The following is an 18,395-nucleotide window of genomic DNA, read 5'->3' on the forward strand; positions in this document are numbered from 1 at the left end:
TCAAGTTCCTTGCAGTGGGCCCCCATCCCTGAGTAATGCCCATTTCTCCTCCTCTTCCTGAAATCGGCACCCACTTCAGAGGGAGAAGCCACATCTGCACCATACATTTAATGCATATTTATCACACTTTGACAGTCATAACTCCCCCTCTCCAAAGCACCCCAGGGATCTGCAGTTTGCTGCTCACAGAGCTACAGTTCCCTGCACCCTGAACCAACCACAGTCCCTGGGATTTTTTGGGATTTGAGTTCGGTGAGAGGGGGGCATTCCACCCTGCAGAGAGCACACATGGCAAGGCCATGAAAGAATGCTTCTTGTCTCCCTGAGTTTCAGTGAGACGGGGGCGTTCTGGCAGCTGCAGAAGTGGTACTGTTCACCACTGAGGGAGGGCAGGGGTGGCACGGCCCCATTTTGTTTCAGGCAGCAAAGCTGGACAGGCCGCCCCTGTGCCCGACGAAGCCAACTCTGACTTGAAGGCCTTTGGTTCCCTTCCTGACAAGCGGCCGAGACATTAAACTAATGTGAACTAGTACCTTGTATGGCAAGAGACGTGGGTGGCACTGTGGGTTAAACCACAGGGCCTAGGACTTGCTGATCAGATGGTCGGCGGTTCGAATTCCCGCGACGGGGTGAGCTCCCGTTCCTCGGTCCCTGCTCCTGCCAACCTAGCAGTTCGAAAGCACGTCAAAGTGCAAGTAAATAAATAGGTACCGCTCCGGCGGGAAGGTAAACGGCGTTTCCGTGCACTGCTCTGGTTCGCCAGATGCGGCTTAGTCATGCTGGCCACATGATCCAGAAGCTGTACGCCGGCTCCCTCGGCCAATAAAGCGAGATGAGCGCCGCAACCCCAGAGTCGGCCACGACTGGACCTAATGGTCAGGGGTCCCTTTACCTTTACCTTTACCTTTACCTTGTATGGCATTGCTGTTTCCAAGGATGTGAGCTCTGCGGTTGCCTGAGAAGCTGCAGCCTCAGAGCAGGCGTGTTTACGTGTGTGAGTCTGAGCCTTCGCCGTAGGGAGAGGGAAAGTTTAACAAATATATATTGAAACATGCCAGCTTCCCACAGTAGCAGCAAGGAAAGATCTCTTTTCAAACGCGGCTTTGTATAAACGGCTGCATTGTGTTTCATTCCCTAAGTAGCAAGAGAACATAGCAGGTCAGCATGATCTGACCAGGTTTTTGTTCGCTGAAACGGCTGTTAGCTGCGTTCCCTCTGCCCCACACCACCTTGCAAGTTTGCGTCAGTCTTTTTCTGCTTTTTGAATATTAGATTGAAGTAGTGATAGAAGAAGAGAGAAAAGGGAGTGTTTTAGCCAAAATAATCTTATTCTCTCTTGGGGCTGTGGGGTGATGGTGAGGGAGAGGGCGGCTTCCCTTTCAAAATTTTATGCAAGCCAAAATGGTTTTTCTCTCCCAAATGCACAAGGAATGACAGAGTTTTGCTTTGAGTCAAAAGAATATCATTTGTTAGTTTGTTTATTAAATTTCTGTCCTGCTCTCCCTCCCGAATTAGCGCAGGCCATGAAACAACGAGGCGGCAAAACAATATAATAAATAATAAATTAAACATGTGAAAAGGATCTAGGTGTCTTATGAGACCACAACCTTAATATGTGTCAACAGTGTGATCCAACAGCAAAAAAAGCTAATGCTATTCTAGGCTGCATTCTAGTGTCCTGGCCATGGGAAATAATAGTCCCACTCTATTCTGCCTTGGTCAGACCACACCTGGAATGCTGTGTCTAGTTCTGGGCACCACAATTTAAGAAGGATATTGACAAGCTGGAACATGTGCAGAAGGGGGTGACCAAGATGATCAAGGGTCTGGAAACTCAGTCTTATGAAGAATGGTTGAGAGAGCTGGGTATGTTTAAACTGGTAAAGAGGAGACTGAGAGAAGATATGATAGCTTGAAGGGCTGTCACATGAAAGATGGAGGGTAAGAGCTGTTCAACAGTGGAACAGACTTCCATGAGAGGTTGTAGGCTCTCCTTCCTTGGAGGGTTTTAAGCAGAGGTTGGGTGATCATCTGTCTTGTATGATTTAGTTGAGATTCCTGCGTTGCTGAAGGTTGGACTAGATGACGCTTAGGGTCCCTTCCAACTCCACAATTTTATGATTCTATGATTTAAAAGCAATAAGAAAGACTCACACACTATAACAATTTCAAGGTAGCCTGGAGCAATATCAACCATCAAAATGCCTGGGTGAACAGCAATGTTTAAAAATTTGACCTGAAAGTCAATAATATGGGGGGCTGATGCACCCCACCAGGGCGGGTGTTCCTCAAATGGGGAACCACCACCATCACCAGGTTCTCCCCTGCTGATTGTAGGGCCCGAGATGGAAAATACCCGGGAAGGCATTCTTGAATTGGAGCTGGTAGCTCACTCTTAGGCTCTCAGATTCCAACCCCAGATAATTTTCATTTAGGAGTTATTAATTTTGGTGGAGATTGCACGATTCCTTCCAAGGCATACCGAGATGATAAACTTTTACTAGAGAGCTCCTATCTCAAAAGAAAATGAATGTACAGATCAATTTATCATCAGGTACGACACCAAAAGTAAACCGGATTAATCCCTTGGCTGCCCTCCTTTTCAACACACACTTTGCCTAATTGACCTTACCCTGCCTGCTTGCCCTCCACCTCACCCTGCTTGCCTGTTACCTGAGCCCCATCTGCACTATACAGTGGTACCTCAGGTTACATACGCTTCAGGTTACATATGCTTCAGGTTACAGACTCCACTAACCCAGAAATAGTGCTTCAAGTTAAGAACTTTGCTTCCGGATGAGAACAGAAATCAGTTTCCGGCGGTGCGGCAGCAGCAGGAGACCCCATTAGCTAAAGTGGTGCTTCAGGTTAAGAACAGTTTCAGGTTAAGTACGGACCTCCGGAACGAATTAAGTACTTAACCTGAGGTACCACTGTACATTTCAAGCAGTAGTACGCCATTTTAAATAGTCCTGGCTTCCCCCAAAGCCTTCTGAGAATTGTAGCTAAGGGTGCTGAGAGTTACAGTTCCTGGAGTTCCCCAGGAAGAGGGCTTGACTGTTAACTTACTCTGGGAATTGTAGCTCTGTGTGGGGAGCAGGGAGTCTCCTCTAACAGCTCTCAGCACTCTTGACATACTACAGTTCTCCAGATTCTTTAGGGGAAGCCAGGACTGTTTTACATGGTGTGATACGGCCTTCGGTGTGTAGGGAAGATGGGGCCCTGATACGTTTGCACAAGGAACCTGCCCGTCTAAGGTGCCCCATGTGCCAGGCAAAGCACCACAATGAAAGAGGCAGGAAATAAGTGCCATCACTTCACAAGAACTAAAGCAAAACTTTAAACACACAAAAAAGAGTAGAAGCAAAGGAGCTGCAACATCAGAGACTGAAATATTAAAAACTGAAATGCTTGGTTACATAAACGATATTTTTTTTAATGGCATCTCCAGGTAGACAACCAATGATCTGACTTGGTTGAGGGCCTATTTCATACGCTACAAGTGTCCTGATTTTCCAGGTACAGTCATACCTCGGGTTACAGACGCTTCAGGTTGCGTTTTTTCAGGTTACAGACTGCCAAAACCCGGAAGTACTGGAACAGGTTACTTCTGGGTTTCGGCGGTCGCGCATGTGTAGAAGCGCTAAATCGCACTTTGCGCATGCGCAGAAGTGCCAAATCGCAACCCGCGCGTCCACTGTATAGTCCCAGCATTACAAAGCCATCCCGGCTTCTGATTTGATCCTGGAACATCCCTGTTCCCCCTGCCAGTGCTTCTACCGCCGAGCTCAGGGAAGAGGATGAGCTGGCGCTTGTCCCGAGTATCAGCGGCTGCAATTTGTTGCCTCTCCATGGCCACTGCTGCCGGCCTCCTCCCTTGGGCAGCTCATAGAGGCTGCTGGAGAAGGAGGAGAGGCTGCCGACGCTGAGACCCAGCCCTATGTGATATGCCTTTTCTGAGGGGCAGGCAGAGGGCCGCCCTGGGCGGGAAGAAATGGAGAGCAGAGCAGAGTGCAAAGGGATTAAGGGGGGAGGGTGTGTGTGCTGTGTCCCACTGGTGAAGTGGTGGCGGCGCTTGCCCTTCTTCTAATAGGAAATTTTCTGTGGGGGCAGAGGGGGGGAAGGGGGAGTCGAGGAAGGTCAGTTGAGAGTGAGAAATGTTGGAGGGTATGTTATTTTCCTTTGGGTGGAATTCAGTGCCAGGCCTGCTCAGAGTAGACCTATTGAAATGAATGAACATGCCTAAGTTAGGCCTATTAATTTCAGTCAGTCTAATCTGCATAAAAGTTGGTTGAATTGCAACCCTTTCCCCAAAGCTTGCTTTTTAAATGCTGCTCAAGGTTCTGGATGTCTTAAGAGTATGCAGCCCAATCCTTTGCTGGGAAGGCGCTTATTCTCAAAGTTACAGAGCCATGAATCAGTTTCCCACCCACCACAGTTCTATGACACATAATCTTGCCATCACATTTAATAAATACATGCACATACAGATACACATACACATGTGAGACTATGGTGTGGGTTTCCTTCTGGGAGAAAAGGGCCAGGTGGAGGAAAGATAGGATTTTTTAAGCCAGGGGTTGGCAACATCTGGCCCTTGTTGTGAGCCACATTTTCAGTCATACAGTGCAACACACCGTCACCCCAGAAAATTAAGCACAGAGGTTATGCTGACATATAAGCAAGAGCCCTTGGCTCCATCAGCAATTAAGAGGGTACAGCTTTCATCTGGATTGCACCCATGAAATTAAGCAAGTTTTGTGTTGGAGCATTTTGTAAAGCCTCTGATTCCAGTACGGTCCCTTCCTTGGCTAGTACAGAACTTTCTGTTCTGGAGTTACTGGAAAGCTATTTTGTTTGAATGTGAGGAAGATTAAGAGATTGAATTATCTGCCTTGCAAATCCTCAGTTCTGCCTTTACTGTCATCTGTTGACATGCAAACCTCCCCAAGGGCTTCTGTGTGAACAGAGGTGCCAATTTGAATAATAAATTGTGGGGGCCCAGGAAAGCCCCGCCCCTGATAATTGATCACATGATGCAGTGCATCCACACCATTTGAATGGGAATACCTTTTAACTTTGTGGAGGCTCAACCCCCTTAAATATTTTATTGTGAAGGCTGAAGCCCTCACGGCTCCTATGTGTGTGAGGAAGTGGCAGCGCAGCTTGCCACGGTTTATTTGGATGTAGAATCAAATGGTGGTATTCAGCTGAGCTTTATTCAGAGTAGACCCATTGAAAACAATGAACATGACTAAGTTAGGTCCATTCCTTTCAGCGAGTGTGCTCTGAATAAAACCTATTTGAATACCACCCATAGGGTTGGAATGGTTGTTTGAGATCACAGGAACATAATATTGTAGAGTTGGAAGACACCATGAGGATCATCTAGTCCAACCCCCTTTAATGTAGGAAACTTTAACCTAATGCAGGACTTGAACCCACAACCCTGAGATTAAGAGTCTCATACTCTGTCAACTGAGCTAATCCTCATCTAGTCCAACCCCCTGGAGGTAATCTGAAGCTGTAAGCAGGGTTTCCCAAACTTGGGCCTGCAGCTGGTTTTGGACTACAGTTCCCATAATCCCTGACCACTGGTCCCACTAGCTAGGGATGATGGGAGTTGTAGTCCAACAACAGCTGGAGACCAAGTCTGGGAAACCCTGCTCTAGAGCATCCCCAACAGGTAGCCGCCTAGCTTCTGCTAGAATAACTCTCCTCTAAGGAATTTGTTCGAGTTGTCAAACTATTGTCAATACTTACTTACATATTTACTTACTTACTTACATTCTCCCAAAACCTAGACCCAAGTCAGTTCACAAAAATTAAAACACAAATAAAATACAGAAAACTAATATATATATATAATAGTTACAAAGTAATTAAACTATTATAGAATTAAAATATATAAAAAACAAATTATTAAAATATAGATAGTAATAACAGCACAGCACTATTAAAAGCCCTTTCCTTAAAAGCTGTCAGTTCCCTGAAGCCTGCAGGAGTCTTCACCTGCCATCAGAAGGAGAACAAGGAGGGGACCAATCGGGTTTCTGCAGGGAGGGAGTTCAAGAGTCTAAGGGCAGCCACCGAGAAGTGTGCCTGCGCGGGAGGCGGGAAGCGAGAGGCGAGAGAAGGGTTGCCCCCTATGACTTCAGAGCCTGGGCAAGTTTGTATGGGAGAATACATTCTTTCAGATAGCCTGGACCTAAATCATGTAAGTCTTTATAGGTCATAATCAGCACTTTGAATTGTGCATGGAAACAGACTGATAGCCAATGGAGCTATTCTAATAAGGGAATCATATGCTACCTGTAACCAGCCCTGGTCTACAATTTGGCTGCAGCTCTTTGAGCCAGTTGAAATTTCTGAGCACTTTTCAAAGGCAGCCCCATACAGGGCATGTTACAGTAATCTGAAGAAGAGGTAACTCAGGCATGTGTCACTATGGCCAGACCAGTCATTGGTTAGCTGTAGAACTTAGGACCACTCCATCTGAGAGTTGAGTTTGTTTTGGAGCAAATCACTAGCTTTCAGGCTGCTCTGTTTCCACCTGAACTTTGCCCAAAGGATTATATCCAGAAAAGTTCTTCTCTGAATAGGACCTAAGTTTGTCACATCCATCAACGGGTCTTCTCCAAGTAGGATTCGCAGAGGATACTACCTTAATACTTTCAGGGATGAGGAACAGCGCAGCAATGACCAAACATGCTCAGTGGGTGTGGAATGCTGGCTGGCTAACAGGGAATGGGATGGAATATCATGGGAAAGGGCATGGCCAGCTAGAACCCTGAGAATCACCATTCCACACTGTGACATTTTGTGGCCTTTCTGATTGGTAAAACCCAATGGCGCTGTGGTCTAAACCACTGAGCCCAGGGCTTGCCTATCGGAAGGTCGGCGGTTCAAATCCCTGCAACGGGGTGAGCTCCCGTTGCTCAGTCCCTGCTCCTGCCAACCTAGCAGTTTGAAAGCATGTCAAAGTGCAAGTAGATAAATAGGTACTGCTCCGGCGGGAAGGTAAATGGCGTTTCCATGCACTGCTCTGGTTTCACCAGAAGCGGCTTAGTCATGCTGGCCACATGACCCGGAAAAACTGTCTGCGGACGAACATCGGCTCCCTCGGCCAGTAAAGCGAGATGAGCGCCGCAACCCCAGAGTTGTTCGTGACTGGACTTAACTGTCAGGGGTCCCTTTACCTTTACCTTTAATGGTGACCAATGACGATGGAATGATGACCAATGACCTACAGAGATTCCCTTGCATCTTCCCAGGCAGCCCTGGCGGTTAGCAAGACTTACCCAGAGCCAGTCACCTGGAGTGCGCAAAGTGTGTTTCAGGTCCCCCCTCCCTTCTCCCTTCTTCCCGGGCATCCCTGCTACTTCATTATCTTAGTCACTGTTGTGGTAAAGTTTCATGCTTCCTTTGACCTTTCTTTTCGGCCTGGTTATGCTGTTTAACTACAACTGACACTCGTCCCCTGGCGCTATTACCTAGGAAACCCACCAGTTAGGCTTTTGCTTCCCCTCTCTCCCTGCCTGCCCCCCATTCCATCCTTGCTTCCCGTGGTCCTTTCTGTTTTATGCATCTCCCCCGCCTTTCCTCGCCCTCCTCCTCCTCCTCTCTCTCTATTTTTTTAGTCCTTTAACATGGTTTTCCTAAAAAGTTTTTTAATCAATCAAATTTCGGGCAGAAAATAGGCTCCGTCACGCCTGGTCTTTGGGTCGTGTGACACTCTCCTGGGGTCCTGACAGCTCCTTAAAAGAGGGTCTCGGGACGCGGAGGCCAAACAGAATGTTTGCCCAGGGAAGGGACGGTTTCCATGACGCTCTCACCCCCCCACTCTGCCGCACTGTCCGTTGAGCTGACACAGACCTGAGACTTTTGTAAGGGGGGGAGAGGAGGAACGCAAGGAGGGGGTGAGCATGCGTGTGTTCAAGAAGGAAAGCGAAACAAACCCACCCACCCCCCAAAACAAAACAAAAGAGAAATATGTGAAATGGAGGTTGGAAGCAGAGGAAGTATGGGATGCATTGACAGCTGCCCCCAGCTCTCAGGGGGTGCCAGGCCCATTGGGGAGCCGATGGGATAGACAGTAATTTAGTCAGTTTTCCAAGTGTGCATAATCAAGGGTCTTTCTTTAAAAAAAAAGTCAATTTTTCATCTCCTCTCAAGGCATTTTCTCCAGGAGAGCTGGCTACCCTGTCACGGAGGGAGAGCGTTCCTGAGCTCTGGTATGCACCTCTGTTCTTTGACCGCCTTTCTCGTATCTCCATATCACTCTGTTCAATCTGTCCGAGCTGCCTTTGGGTTAAGTGGGCCTTTCGATGGGGTCTCGCTTCTTGTTTTGGACCTAAACCAATACCAACAGAATGCTTGGCGGAGTTTTGTGGGGAGAGGGAGATCCTTCAGTTTGGGGTCTAAACTGGATTTATATGGGAGGGTGTTTCTTTGGCTTGAAAAGCACCACCCACCTGGATACAGGGCAATGGGGCTTTTCTGTCTTGGGTGGAATAAACTGGACAGAGCCCCCACATCTTGTGCTGGCCTCTCTTCTGCTGTCAGACTCTTGCCTTTCTCTCACCTTTCCATACGTCTTTCATATCCTCTTTCTCTCTCACGCTCCCCCCCCCTTTATAATTAATGATTACGCTTAATTGGTTTGCTAAAACAGCCCAACAGCATATTAGCAGGAGCAAGGTTGCCAAATTGTTTGGGGAGTGGTTACGGTGCATGTTTGACCAGGGCAAAGGGACATTTGACGGTCCTATTTATTTCTGTCTCTTTCTGGCCTGTAACTGTGTTTGAGTGTTGTGTGGCTGGATGATGTTCCAGTTGGAGGCAAGTTGCAGCAGTGCCACCTGTGCTTCAATCTTACGCTCTCTGACTCAGTGTGGACACCCTGCAAAGTGGCCAGCCTGCCTCTTAGCAAAAAGAACCATCTTCTTCGACTATTTTCGTTTTTCTTTGCCGCAATGGGCAGTGTCTGTCTGTCTGTCTGTCTGTCTGTGTGTGTGTGTGTGTGTGTGTGTGTGCAGACATACATTATGTCTGTTTTTCCTATTACTGTCTTGGTACATCTGGTCTTGAGTGAAAGGTGAGAGAAAAAGAGATGCACGCTCCATCTGTTGTCCGATTAAACTACAAAAGTTGGTTGTTGCTGTTGTTGTTTTTATTTTATTAGTCATACAACAATAAACAACAAGTATCCCATTCTTCCCACCCACCTCCTTGTCCCAGATGGAACCTTGATGTTCAGAAATTGTAATGATGTATTTATGTTAAAGTGGGGGAGGGGGGTTAGGGAAACTTTTGCTCCCAATACATTTGTTTTCCTGCTGCCTAGATATCAAGGCTTTGACCTTGTCAGACTAACCTGTGTGTGTTTTTATGTGTATTAAGGATGGATGAATTCGTCCGTTTTGGTATCTGCCAATTTCTCTCCCCCCCCCCGACTTAAATTAAGTTCACCTTTCCAGCAACGTGCAATTAAAAATAATAATACCCCTAATAAATGCAGTTTTGCATGCAGTTTTGATGGCTGTATGCACTTTTGCAAGCACTTTTTTCCCTAGTAGAAAGCATTTTTGCAAGTTCTTTCCAGTAATCTATGCTTGTTTATGCATGATTTCCCCTAAAGTATATGTTTTTGTCCATACTGTTCGATTGGAGAGCTGCATTACAAGATTCAGAGAAGTGCGAATTTCAAAGGACGGCTGAGTTTCGGTTCGAGTGTCAGTCCAAGTAAGAAGTGCAAATTAGGTAGTTTCTCATGGAAAGGCGACCCAAATCATATATCTCCCCTGTCCCTTGAGCATCTGCACACACACATATGATATATTCCTGAGAGGCCCACAGGCTCTGGCTCTCTCAAATGCTATAATTCCGCGTACATGCCTTCCTTTATGTGGCTTCTGTGAAACTAAATCCTACTCGGAGAAAGGGAGGCAGTGAGTTTTGTTGAGACCAACTTGGGATGCGGAAGAGTTTGCTCTGGCACCTTGGCACCACCTGCTCCAGGGAAAGGTGGGGAGTAGTTTTATGGAGCCTGTCATCCTTCCAACCATTGGGTCTAGACAAGGCACTGTTTCTGAGAACAGCTAGGAGAAAGGTGTTAGGGGCCTGCTCCCCCAGAGTGAACCACGGCCCTGTGCTGTGTAGATGCTGGACGTATTCTTCCTTCAGCTATGTGCGCTAGGGGCTTTGGATTGGGTCCTGCTTCTGAGAAACTCCCAGAAACAAAAGATGTGTGGACTCCTTTCTTCTGCAGCTTTGAACATGTTGTTTGCTGGATATATCTTTCTCACCCCCACCCTCCACCCAAGGAAATGTGGGTTGCCATAATGCCTTGCGCATCTGATAAAGTAGGGCTTTGACCCACAAAAACAACTTTTTGTTTCACATGAAGTGAGGGGGAAATGCACTCTGCTTAATGACAGTGAAGTGCTTTGACTAAGATTGCCAAAGTCTTCCCTCCCCGGCCCCCTCCCGTGTCCTGCATGACAGGCAAAAATTCAGCAGCGGGGGGGGGGAATAGTTTGACCGCCGCTGCATCTTCATTCCTGGAAAACCACAGAAATAGGATCAAGTATTGAAAACCGTTCTGCCCACCACTTTGTCTCTGGCACACTTTGTTTTAACGAAGATCCCTTAAGCTCAGCTTTCCCCAAACCTGAAGGCCTACCAGTGGTGGTGGTGGGGAGTTGAATCACAGTAGCCGTGCTGGCTGGTGGGAGTTGTGGTTTGGAACATCTGGAGGGCACCAGGTTGTCAAATGCCACCCAAGGGCCTGCTGGGACTATGGGCATAAAACCAGTCTTAGAACTCTTTTAACAAGCCTAGTGCCCTGAGAAGGAGATTCTGAACAAGGTAGGCTCATAAGAACTACAGCTCTGCAATTAAACAGAGGGCCGACCCTTTCATGAGGCAAATGGAGGCATCTGCCTCAAGGGGACAGATCTGAGGCAGCAAAAAGAAGCAAAAAATGGGGAGGATGAGATTTTCAAACTGTTGGGTTGGATCTGGGTATTGGATTTGCCATCTCAGGCACCAGCATAACTTGAACAGATTCTGAAGCCATGGTGCTGGAATCTGATTGTGTATGTGTGTGTTTATTGCAGAACAGCTCAAAGATCCAGGCATACACCTGCCTCTTTAGGCATAAGTCTAACTGAAGTCAGCGAGGTGTTGTTCTGAGTAGACATCCTTAGGGTCGGGCACAAGAGTCAATCCTTTGTTGAGCCCTTGTGCAATGAGACTTGGGCTTCAGCCCTCTCCTCCCCGCCCCCCTTGTGGCATGGTAAACTATGGTTTGTGCAGAGCTGATTAGGGCGCCACAGCAAATGGTGGTTTGCTTAAACCAGGAAAGAAAGGCGGGCATTTGAGCACCCAAGGAGAAGGCAGTTTGGCCAAGTACCTGGCCTTTGGCTGTTTTGAATTGGCTCAAACATTTGTCTGTTATGACCTTTCCCCTTAAGTGTGGGATCTGGATGCCCTGCAGTGCAGGATTCACATGGTTTTCTGCACTCGTGCTTCCACAGACCTTCAGGCATGTAAGCACCTCTCCCAAGAGCACCTGGAGCCTCTTGAAAGCAAGGTCAGGAACTTCTCTGGCTCGAGTTTCCAAAGATGCCCAGCCAAGCCAACAAAATCATCTGAAAATGGGACCGTGATGGGGGATAGAGTTTTGCCGGCTGTGATTGGGGAGAAATCCGCCTCTGCTAGCACATGTGTGCTTGTGCCTGCTGTTCCTTTAAGGCGAGAGTGGCGAGGGTGCTGTGCACTGGTGCCAGCTTTCATTCAGAAGCGCCGCCGCTGCCTCCTCCCCACCCCACCCCCCCTTCGGAAAGTTTCCTGCCGAATTGTTATGTGTGATCCGATCTGAAAGTTACTCTCTAAGCTTCTTGTCACATTTTGACTTAATGAAGTGCAACTGAAGAGGGAATTGGGGTTCATCACGCCAGTCTCTCTCTACTCCCTTGTTGTCAGAAAACAGGGGCGGTTGGGGACCGTAATGCAACGCTGAAAGTCGTTATCATTCCGGTCAGTCTGTTTAACACAAAATTAAACAAAGAACTAATTAGTGCCTCATGAATTAATAAATGCGCAGTTGCTGGGGAGGAAGAAGAGCGGGGGGTGGGTGGGAGAAGGTTGTTGGAGAAAAGATATTGGAAAAAGTCAAATTAGGAGGTGGCAGGATTGGAAGAGGGGTGAGAGGAAGGCCGAAAGTCCACTTAGGCAAAAATAAAAGTTTTGTACTCCTCGTCGAGGCTGTTCTGAGCAACGCAGCTGAGACCAGGGAAGCGACTTGGCTCTGACAAGGGTCTAGTGAGCTGGAGCTGGGTTCCAGAGAAGGAAGAAATATTTCTGCAGAAAGGACTCTGCTTCCAGTCCATGGTGGCTTCTGGAGTCAAGAGTGAGGACTTCGCAATTGCGGTTTTGCAATGCACCTTGCCTTCTGAGGTGGTTGCAGGGCGTGGTTCTGGTTCAGAGCACAGAAACCCAGCACCCTCAATATTCTAGAAGCTTGCTTAAAAGAAGACCAAGTTTCTAGTCCCTAAGACTTCAGAGAGCGATTTGAAAGTGTTTTCTTAGGGCAGACACAGCCCTGTGGTTGTAATACCTTCCTTTTCCTATCAAGGCTATTTTCTTCCTCTCTTAAGACTCTTCCATCAGCTTCATAAAATCACGGAGTTTGCAGCAATAACAGAACCCAGGCTAAAAGCTGGTTCTGTTACTTCTTTCTTTTTTCAAAACAGAGTTTGAGCATTGATGTGGAATACATCTCCCTCCGCCCCCCGACATGGCGAGGAGTTGGCCTTGCTTACGCACTGGGTGCTTTGTGCATATGCTCAGAGGCACTCCTTCCTAGTATTGCTGCTTTGAGCATTCCACATCTGAGGCCTAAACTTGGAGGCGCAAGTACCAAGGAGATAATAACCGTAATAGCAAAAGCAGTAATGTATTGTCACAATATAATTGGGGAAATGCAACATTACAGTTTTCATTATTACAGTTATTAGCTTCTCAGTATATTTTTGAGGGTTGGATTTCTCGTGCCTCCAGTTTTCTTATTGTGGTTCCATCCCCTTTTGGGGGGGCAAAGAGGGGGATGAGTGTTTGAGGCTTAGCGTTGGAAGGAGTTCCTGGAGCTTGAGTGTTGAATTCTACCTGTAAAATATGTGTAACAGCAGGCCTACCCACCTCACAGGGTTGTTGCCTGAAGGGAACACAGTGAAGTATTCAACAAAGTATTATTATTATTATTATTATTATTATTATTATTATTTATTGTTATCTATTAAATTTGTATGCCGCCCTTCATCCAACGATCTCAGGGCAATTCACAGCAAAAAAATGCAAGTTACAAACACAAAATACGTAATAAAAACGGGCACAGAAACAAAACAATAACTCTACCACCCGATTCCAGTGAGTGAGTAGTCAGGGGAGGAAAGACCTGAAGCGGCAGAGAAGTGTGTGGGGCAGAACAACAGGCTGTATTAAAGGCAGGTGACCCCTAACCTGACTTTTAAGTTTTAACTGCCCCAGAAGTTATATACACAACTTTCCTGCACGCTCTCTCACACTCTCTTAGGTAGCTTAAACTGTGTCTTCTCTGGGGGCCCCATCCCATCGCTTTTGTGCCCACCATACGGTAAAACACCCCCAGACTTTAACATTTCTCCCTTTCCAAAGGAGCACGGAATGCATTTCCTTAAGAGAACTTGAGTCTGCCACAATAGCAGTTTTTAATCCCCGATTAACATTGCCCCAGAAAGGGACACACACACATGCGTTTCTCTCCCTCTCTCCCACCCAGCCATCCCTCCTCTGGGTTCTTTTTTCTGTTTTGGGGTGGGGGTGGGAGTTGCAGCCTCCCCCTTTCTGAAGCATTAATTGAGGGTGCCCGGTGGTGCGTCGGCAGAGGAGGTTTGGCTGGGAGCCCTTGTTGCGTGGAACGGTTTTCTGTTTGTTTGTTTTTTTTTGTTCGCCCTGCCGCCCACCCCAGCTTCTGAGCTGTGCCCTGCCCTGCAGATACGGAGCGGATCCTGGCTTCCGAAGCTGTCTCATTGTCAGGCAGAGCTGGGGGAGGAGGAGGAGAGTCCATCCTTAAGAGGACATGTCAAGTACAATTAGCGTTATCTGTCTAAATATGTGCTGGGAACACAGAATACAAGCGTAGGCCTGGGTGGCTTTAATGGAGACATATGCAAGGTCAGACCGCCTCATGCAATCCCCCAATCTGATTTGGGGGGATTACACATTCTAAGTAAATTGGCGTTATTCCTCTTGCATCATTGATAAGCCGCGGCCAAAATAATGGAGGGGTGGGAGGGGGGAGAAGGGGGCTGCTGGGCCATTTAAAAAAAAAACAAAAAAACACCCACCCAGTCTAGCATGGGGTGGGCGTTTGCGGGGAGAAAGACGGCTGCTCGCAGGCAGGGATAGAGGGGGAAGAGGCGAGAGTCAAAGGCGGAGCAGAGGGGAGAGGAAGGGAGGAAAGAGATGTAAAGGCAGCTTCACCAGCACCAGAATTTGCTTTCCAAAGGGTTGGGGCTTTTCCCTCAAAGACGTGAAGTTGTGAAGCAGGTGGTGATGGTACCTCTGCTCACGTGCAGAGTACTTTCCCCTTACCTCTAACTTGTTTTGCCACTTGCTCTCTGATGCTTTAGCTGAGCTTACAGGGCAACACTATTGGGGCCGGGGAATGCTTTTCCTGGAGGGCTGCGCTGTGTCTCAGAGGCAGTAATCCTTTTGAATGCTAGTTGCCAGAAACAGCAGGAAGGTTCCCCACAGGTGTCTGGGTGGTCACTGTCAGGACACAATGCTGGACTGGATGGGACCCCCGTCCCATCCCCTTCTGCAAACAATAAAACCTTTCACACCCGCTTTCGTCATGAGCAAGGCCAAAACTGAGCGCCCCAAATTTGATCTTCTCAATTTTGCACCCCCTCAGCTTGGCGCCCAGGGTGGTCTGTGTGATCATCTTATCTTTAACCCAGGCAGGAATGATCAGAACAGCCATGGCTCAGCAGTTAGAGCCAATAGCCTGACTCAGTATGAGGCACTATGCTGCTTTCCATCAAAATGTCTTTGGTCAGCCCTGCTTTTCTGGCAGAGGTGTGTTGTTGTTGTTGTTGTTTAGTCATTCAGTCGTGTCCGACTCTTCGTGACTCCATGGACCAGAGCACGCCAGGCACTCCTGTCTTCCACTGCCTCCTGCAGTTTGGTCAAACTCATGCTGGTAGCTTCAAGAACACTGTCCAACCATCTCGTCCTCTGTCGTCCCCTTCTCCTTGTGCCCTCAATCTTGCCCAACATCAGGGTCTTTTCCAGGGAGTGTCCACTAAAAACTACCCCACCTTCCAAAATAGTAGAGAAACCACTACCCTCAGCCTCTCCTCCCTGTACCTCCCCACCATTCCTGCCCCAAATTATTTTGTCACCTAGGTGAGAGGGAGGAGTTTGAGTCTTTCTTGGTCCAAGCTCAGCTGGTAGAGCATGAGGCTCTTAATCTCAGGGAGATAGGTTCAAGCCCCATGTTGAGCAAACCGCTCTGCATTGCAGGGGGCTGGACTAGATGATCCTTGGGGTCCCTTCCAACTCTACAATTCTATGATTCCAACCTGCTGTGCAGAATATAGAGCTTTGCCCTGCAAAAGGAGTGTGACAGGCCCACGCCAAGCCAACCCACACACTGTTTTCTGCCAGGGCAGAGACATCTCAAACCGTGTCAAATGAGCTGGTTGGAGGATACAATATGGAACAGGGAGGGGGGGAAAGCACATAGCTTCCCGCTGTCGATGGGAGTAGGAAACCTGCTACCAGCTGCTTTCTTTACCAGCTGGTTCTATCATCTCTGTCTCTCCCCCGCCCCCCGCCAAGTATAGGGAGACCCCCATCCGGAAGTCTCACAATATTGCCTTTTTTTTTCCTTCCTTCGGCTCTGTCACACTTTTGGAACATATGGCTTTAAATAATTCAATTTACTTTGCGTGGTGCTTTTGTTTGGTTTCCCCCCTCCCCTGCAACTGTTGTTGTTTTTCTACATATTTCTTCACCCTCCCCTCTCCCTCCAGTTTTTACTTGAGTATGCTCAAGTTTAGCCCATGCGCAGAAGGGGAATGACACTCAATCTCGGAACAGAGAAGATAGGAAGCTGCCTCATATGGAATCAGACTGTTGGTCCATCTCACTCAGTAGTTATTATCAGCAGTAATATTTTATTTATATGCCACCCATCTGACTGGGTTGCCCCAGTCACTCAGTCTTGCCTACACTGACTGGCAGAAGCTCTCCAGGGAGGCTGCCCCAGACCTACCTGGAGATGCCATTGGGGATTTAACCTGAGAGCATCTGCATGCAAAGCAGATTCTCTAACCGCTGAGCTACAGCTCTTCCCCATGTTGTTCAGGTCCTACAGCAATGAAGGTTTGCAAGAGCACTCCTGATGGATGCAGAGCAGAGTGGAAAAGGGAAGAGCTGGCCAGAACTGAGGGCTTTCCTGCTCCCCACCCCACCTGTCTTTTCAAACTGTGGCAACTTACCCCCACATTAAATTCAGGAGTCAGTGCTCCTGTTGCACACCGCTTGTGCTCCCACGTCAGTGGGGAGTACGCCACAGCTCTTCCTCTTTGTGCAACAACCCTAGTGGCGATCCCATTATTCCCTTGCACCAACTAAGGGGTGTGTGTGGAACATGGTGCCTTTTAAAAACAAAGGGTTGTGTGCTACTGAGTTCCGCTCAGAGCAGAGCCGTTGAAATTAACGGACCTAAGCTAGCCATGCTTAGTAACTTCCACGAGGCAACTCCAAGCAGGACTTGCATTGGATAAAACCAAAGGGTGAAATTCAAAGTTGTATGGGTTTCGTTTTCTTTTTTCTACTTCTGTGCCGCTTAATATATTTAAAAATATCTCTGAGCAGTGTACAAAAAAGAACCGACAGCAGGTTAAGTAAAATAATGCAAAAAGGCACGGTTACATATAAAAATGTTACATTAATACAAAGTTACTAATATACAGAGATCAATATCAAGTCATTTTCCTTCTGACACACCCTCCGGGTTCTCACCCAGGGTCCAAACAAACGCTCAGCTCACCGCAAAAGTCTAACAATGAGAAGAGTTCCTGGAAACTGTGGATTTCACCCTAGTCTCTCACTTGCTTTTTTATGAGTAGGCCCAAAGTGGCTGGTACTTCCTCAGGCTTTCCACAGCTGTGTTCCCCCCATTCAGCAGCACTCTCTACACCCTGTTCCAGATGCAAGGGGTCTAGAGAATGAGAAAGGGTTCCACCTCCGCTCGCAGCTCTTTCTACACCCAGTGATGTAGTGGTTAAGAGCAGTGGACTCGTAATCTGGGGAACCGGGTTTGCGTCTCCGCTCCTCCACATGCAGCTGCTGGGTGACCTTGGGCCAGTCACACTTCTCTGAAGTCTCTCAGCCTCACTCACCTCACAGACTGTTTGTTGTGGGGGAGGAAGGGAAAGGAGAATGTTAGCCGCTTTGAGACTCCTTCGGGTAGTGATAAAGCGGGATACCAAATCCAAACCCTTTGTCCTCTCCTCCTCCTCCAGCTGCTATTCCATTCATTCCCCCCTCTCCTGCCCCCTTCCCTGTTGTGGGAGCCAATTGCGAGGGCTGCAGAGTGGGGAACACCATGCCATGCAAGTGCTAGTCCTTATACCTAGCTTCCGCTGATGGGGTTGGTTAGGTGAATCCCTCCCAAAGTTTCTAGTCCCTATGAACTTTGATGGGTGCATCCTGTTTCTGATTGAAGGATGCCTTTGGGGTTGAGGCCACCGGCAGGGAACAGAGATGCAAGGGTAGAGTGCCTTTGCCCTTCTGCCTTCTCTGTTTGTTTGCCCCAAATGCAGCTTTCAAATAAGAACAGAATAAAGACTGAGTGCTGCTCCAGCAAGAACATCTGAAGTGGGCACTCTGCCCAGCTCCTTCTGCCCAGGAGAACCGCTGTATTCATACCTTATTTATAATAAATATGCATATTATCTCACCTTTCTCTGCAAAGCAAATTCAATACAGCATACAACAGGGGGAAAAACTTTTAAAAGCACAATGATACAACCATAAAATACAATGAAAGAGCAGATCATTAAAATGAGGGAGGGTCAACAGAACAATAAAATGGCAGAACCTAAAAGATTTTAACTTTTTAAAAAGCTACTCAAATTCTGTGCGTGCCAGATGAATTGACTGTGAACTACCTGTGGATCTCCCAGCAATAATAATATTAACACCAAGGTGCCACTGGTCAAGTCAAAGGCCAGAGTGGGAGGGGGAGGCCTACTGCAATGGTAAACCCACCCAATTTCCTTTGCCTCAGTGTATATAATGCTAGCAGTAGTAACCTCTATCTCATTTTTTCCTCCTCA

The 18,395-nt window shown here is 47.7% G+C and overlaps 1 protein-coding gene across 5 annotated transcripts in view; it reads left to right on the top strand.

The window, feature by feature from the left end:
• CASZ1 (castor zinc finger 1) overlaps positions 1 to 18,395 on the top strand; it is a 435,935-nt gene that overhangs the window by 266,199 nt on the left and 151,341 nt on the right. The window lies entirely within an intron of this gene.

This window comes from Podarcis filfolensis (assembly GCF_964270895.1).
Source record: "Podarcis filfolensis genome assembly, chromosome: 8".
NCBI lineage: Eukaryota > Metazoa > Chordata > Lepidosauria > Squamata > Lacertidae > Podarcis > Podarcis filfolensis.